Below are 6,146 nucleotides of genomic sequence, written 5' to 3' on the forward strand. Positions count from 1 at the left end.
AGTGATACTGCCTCAGAAACCCAAGGAAGGGTCGCTATGAGTCGGGGCTGACTCGACGGCAAACAACAACAACACTGCCTATAGGAGTTCTGGTGGCACAGTGGCAGTTCAAACCTACCAGACACTTCACAGAAGATGAAGCATTCTACTTCCGTAAAGATTTACTGCCTTAGAAACCCAATGGGGGTTACTATGAGTTAGATTCAACTCGATAGCAATGGGTTTGGTTTAGTTACTACCTATAGTACAAGGAGCCCTGGTGGCACAATGGTTAATTGGTCAGCTACTAACTGAAAGGTCAGCCACTCCACGGGAGAAAACACCTGGAGAGCTGCTCCCATAAAGATTACAGCCTCAGAAAACCTCTGAAGCAGTTCTACTCTATTGCTGTGAGTCAGATTCAACTCAACGGCACACAATATATTACCTTTATGAAACAAAATCTAAACCGAAGGCAAAACTGCTCAAAATAACAAAACTGTAGACACAACAAAGAATTCATGAGAACATATTCACAAAAGCAGCCTAGAAATATCACAGAGAAAAAGCACTGGGTTTAAAGTAATTGTGCTATACTTGAACACACAAAAGTAACTTTATCATTGTTTGATAGTTTGTTTTTATAGCTAAAAAATGAGAATTTCAACAGAAAATTCTACACTTTAAACACTTACCATATTTCTTGTCATTTTTGAAACAGTTGAACTTATTTACTGTTTTTAAACAAACTATTAAAAATTCATGGATAGTACATATATTCCCCCTGAAGTGATTTCAAGGGCATTTAATTTCTTTTCAAACTCTGACAGAACAATCTGTGCTTATACATTCCTTGTATCATTTAACTACAGATTACTTTCCCCTTTCAAAAATGGTATTTTACCATGAAGTTTGATTTGAAGTTAATACACTCTTGTGTAGATAGTTTAAGTACCTACCAGCTATAGTAAAGTATTTATGCTCCACATTTCTCAAAGTTTCACAGATAATGCTTTTCCCTATTACCTCTGACTCTTCAGGTCAGGTTCTAAAACCTGTTTAATGCATGTAATTGTTTTAAAAAGAATTTTATCCTAAATAATAGGTTTTATATTCTGGCTAAGTTACAATAGTTGTGTACTTTTTTTAAAAAATTGTGATTTGGGTGAAAGTTTACAGAGCAAATTGGTTTTCCATTCAACAACCCATACACATTGTCTTGTGATGTTTACTGCAGTCCCCACACTGTAACAGCATTCTTCTCACTTCCTCCTTATGCCCACCCTTCCCTTGTCCTTTCTTCCCATCCCTCTCTACCTTCCTAACTCTATCCCTGAGCAAATGCTGTTCTCTTGATCTCATGTGCCTGATGGTTCTGAGTTCATACACTCCTGATAGTACTGTTCACCTTAAAAAAACAATACCAAAAAAAAAAAAAAACTCACTACCATCGAGTCAGCTCCAACTCATAGCGACCCCTCCTTGGGTTTCCAAGGCAATTTAACTACAGAAGTACATTGCCCAATCTTCCTTCCAAGGAGTGGCTGGTGGGTTTGAACCACCAGCTTTCTGGCTAGTAGTTAAATGCTTTAGGCACTATGCTACCAGAGCTCCTGTTCACCTTATAGGCCTATCATTTGGCCAACAGTTGAATGACAGGAATTAAGTTCATTTCCTAGCTTGAAGGGTGTTTTCATCAGACCACATCTCCCCCCACTCTATCCAGGACCTCTTCTTGTGATCCCTTTCAAAGTGGTCAGCAGTGGTAGCTGGGCATAGTTACATTATCACCTTTGTGATACTGGAATAAGCATGAGTGAGGTTTAAACTTCATTCTGAAAACACAATAAAGTATCCCACAATTCTAATATTTTGATGTGTATTTTGTACCATTTGCATGTTAATATACTTCCATGGATGTAAATAAGCATATATTGTGGCAAAAAATTCCCCAAAGTATAATTAGCCAAAACAATTGAGAATATTCCAAAATTAAACATGAAGCAGAAAGAACGAAGTTTTAACCATACCAGAATGATATGTGTAATTTACATCAAGATATCTACTAAGGCTATAAAGAAAATGTTCATAATGAAAGAGTTCCTGTTAAATACTGGTAAACTTTTATGAATCTATTCCTCACATTTATGAGTTGTTTTTGAAAGTCATTTTTCATTGCCTCCTAGAAAGCATAATAATCAGATATTAAGTTTTAAGTAGACATGTGGGTGAGTACCCAGACAGTGTGTGTACATATGTGTATATAAACTTATAACACTGAAGTTTAAGCCTCACTTATTCCATCTAAATGTTTTACTTAAACTCCATTAAAATTGTTGCCTTTTTCCAGGGACTTAAAAAAAAAAAAAAAAAAAAACTCAACAAACGATTTCAACTCAATCATTCACTTCAAATTTTATTTTAATATCTATTCTGCCAAGGAATTAGGGATAAGAAATGTATCCTGCTTTCATGGAGCTTAAAATCTAGCAGAGAATCTAAGAATGATAAAAGAAAAAAAATGTTACTCTTTTCCTTTGCTGCCTCTTACATGTTTGCAAGTTGATTGATTCTGATTCTGTAGGACCACTTCTGTTGAGAGAAGTCAGCTTCCATCTTTAATATGAAGAATCATCCACCTTCATGCTGCAAAGAAAAAACTTATTTTTAAAACTGTACAGAAGTGTGTGTGAACAATCATATGGGGATAGGGGTAGGGATAGAAAACTGAGTAAAACCATTTAAACATGAAAGATTTCAGGGCATAATGTTTCAGTAACTACTGAATAATACATTTACTATAGCTGTTTTGTCACATCCCTAGGTCAATGCTATTCAGTTACTACCACCATCAAAGGATTCTGTTAACTATATTCTTGTGTTTTAAAATTAAATTAAAAAAAAAAAAAAATCACAGGTACATTTACTTAATCTGGAATCACTGCCTGCTTCGTAATTGTTTGACTCCGCAAAAATCAGAAGGCACTAACGGACAGCCAACCCATCCCATGGTGCCCTGAGTGAAGACAAGCCAAGTTTGATATATGATGGACTAAAATCTCACTGCCTAAGGCTCCAAGCAGTGAGAGGAACAGCCATCAAAGTATATTTCCAACCACATCATTTTAAGGAACACTTAGTAAAAATAAAGACATCAATAAACTGTTATCAAGATAAGAATCACTACATTTATATTTTTAAACAGGTTAAGAGCTTGAAGAGACCATTAAGGATCAATTGGTCCAGCTAGGCAAAATGAGGAATGAAAATGACAAACATGTTAGGACAAAGCAAAGATTAATCAACTAAAGGAACTTTTATTGGAACAATTATAGTATACAGGTGTGCACCACATAACATCAGTTGGGGCAACTCTCAAACTGCATATACATCCTATACGTCCATAGGACATGTAGGAGAAGCTTGCTCGGAAGGGTGCCAGGAGGTACAGCGGCTTGAGTTTGTGGCTCCAGCACTTGGCTCATCTTCCTTGGCTGCTCTGGCTGGGCATGGCTCAGCTGCAGCCCTTGAACCATGGTGACAGCCAAGCCACACCTGTCATGACTATACTGGCTGGTGCTAGCACATGCCCTGCCCAACCACCATGTCAGCACCTATGGGGAGATGCTGTGCTGTGGTGGCTCAGCTCCATCCCTGGGGGCCTCATTCTCACCAGGCTCCTGGGGGACACAGGCCTAGAAGCAGCCAATTACAGGGCCAAGTTTGCAAACCTCAAGGCTCGAGCACTAAGAGAGAGCCAGAGCAGCTTTCAAAGGGTTTACTTTGATATATGTGTACTGAGAATATATACTATATATAATATACATATATGTCTTAGAGATTCTTTCATATACAAGAATCTATTCTTACATATAAGAATCACCCAAGGATCTTTTTAAAATAGAGATTCTGATTCAGTATATCTGGGATAGAAATGCAAATTCTCAGCAGAGGGTCAAACCACGATGAAACAGCTGGAAGCCCTAGGTGAAGGGAATGGGAAGTTGGTCAATAGCAGAAAAGAAAGACACAGTAAGTTATGTTGTTAGCTGCCATCAAGCTGGCCGGACTCCTAGAGACCCCATTCACGACAGAACAAATCACACCATCCCCACATTGTGATCCACAGGGGTTTCCCTCGCTGATTCAGAAGGAGATCACCAGGCCTTTCTTCCTAGTCTATCGTAGTTTGAAACCCACTGGGCTGAGTCAATTCTGACCCACAGAGACCCTACAGGACAGAGTAGAACTGCTTCATAGGGTTTCCAAGGCTTTAAATCTTTTCTCCTGTGGAGTGGCTGGTGGGTTCAAACCACCAAACTTTGCGTTAGCAGCTCAATCCTTTAACTCCAGTGCCACCAGAGCTCCTTAAGACAAAGTTAGCAGAGGAACCATCCTTAATCTGGAAGCTCCACTGAAACTTGTTCAGTATCATAGCAACAGGCAAATCTCTGATGAAAGGCATGTAGTGACTATGTATGAGGTGCATTAGCTATGATCAAACCCAAATCTGCCATATGGGAGTCAGGAATTCTATCACCAAACCACCAATGCCCTCCCACCCCCATATAACCCAAAAAACAAACAAAAAAAAATTGACAAGCTATTATGCAAATGTCAGAAATTACCACAAAGTACAAAGTCTATTATATACATGCACATGGTCTAATGATAAAATAGCTAACATCTACTGAGCTCTAAGCATTATATATTTATTATACAATCTACAAAGGGATCATTCTTTGAGTCAAGTACTTTTATTATAATTTTCTAAGACATAAAGAAACTTGCCAAGGTTACACAATTTGTTAAGTGATAGAGCATGGATTTGAACCCAATTTGCTCCATAACCCATGAATAATTATATTACACTACCTCTCTACATCTTTAATTGATGTTCTAAAAACTAAAATTATAGCATGCCTTGGCAGCTAGCCATGAAGTCACAAAGCTGAATTTTCAAAGATTCAAAGACATCTATGTCTTATGTCAAAGCTTTTCAATTTCAATATGTCTTACCATAAAAGAAAAAAAATGGGCATCATCTGTATATCCAGGACTTACAGCATACACAAGAGTTTCAGGCTGGAAAAGAAGGGAGATGCGGATCGAGTTTCAGTCTCTCGAAATACCATTTCTGCAAAAGACAGTCAAAAGTTTAAAAGTTATTTCAAGCACTCATGTTACCTTGAATTATTTTCATTACCTGCAGAGGTGCCATTTTGATCTATGATTACTAAAATCTTTAAATCATCCTCATATATACCCTTTATCTTGCTAAAAATGCAGGAAGACAAGGCTGTCCTGTCTGTTGTTGTTATTGTTAGGTGCCACTGAGTCAGTTCAAAATCCTAGCAACCCTATGTACAACAGAAAGAAACACTGCCCAGTCCTGCACCATCTAGATTCCTTAATTTTTTTTAATTATGTAATATATGTATAAAGTTAGAAAATACAGGTTAGCAAAGATAAGATTTCCCATAGACCCCAATTCCAGAGATAAAAACTATTTGAGTACATCTTTTCAGATGATTTCTCAAACACATGTATATAAAAATGTTAAAGCAGAAAAATGATTTTATAAATTATTCTATAACCTGTTTTAATGTATTATACCTTTCCTTCCACTTCAATAAATATAAACCTATATAGTTCTAAAGGAGCAGCTCTGGTGGCGTACAGCCTAAGACACCTGACTGCTAACTCCTGGAAAGGAAGGTTGGGCAATCTACTTCCGTAGTGATACCACCTTGGAAACCTAAGGAGGGGTTGCTATGAGTCACATGTGACTCGACCGCAGTGAATTTGGTTTGGTATATAGTTCTAAATACCTAATGTTTTACGTTATATGGTCTTAACAGAAATTGATTTAATCAACTCTGGGATTCTCCTATATATAGGATTACTATATATATGCTGATAAACTAGTCATAGGCTAAAACTGCCAGATTGGATAACCTGGTAGAATTACACCAGTCATCAGTTTGTTTTCTCTTGTGATTGAATTCTTGGGTTAAGAATTCCTAACTCTAGTTCTGTTTATCTCAGATATATTACAAATGAAAGATGAAACAGAACAAAGTGCTGGTTGTGGTATCAAATTAATCATTAGAAATTTAGAAATTACCTGAGATCACTGGCTAGAACCCAGTAAGAATTCTAAGAAG

At 37.3% G+C, this 6,146-nt stretch overlaps 1 non-coding gene across 1 annotated transcript; it reads right to left on the bottom strand.

Moving 5' to 3' along the window:
• Nucleotides 1–2,933: 2,933 nt before the first annotated feature.
• Nucleotides 2,934–3,080, bottom strand: LOC122151056. Its single transcript, XR_006163956.1, has one exon. It is a non-coding gene; the product is annotated as a small nucleolar RNA SNORA79 (small nucleolar RNA).
• Between the last annotated feature and the right edge of the window lie 3,066 nt (nucleotides 3,081–6,146).

This window comes from Orycteropus afer, unplaced genomic scaffold (assembly GCF_000298275.1).
Source record: "Orycteropus afer afer isolate SDZICR_OR568_19922 unplaced genomic scaffold, OryAfe1.0 scaffold00292, whole genome shotgun sequence".
NCBI classification, from domain to species: domain Eukaryota; kingdom Metazoa; phylum Chordata; class Mammalia; order Tubulidentata; family Orycteropodidae; genus Orycteropus; species Orycteropus afer.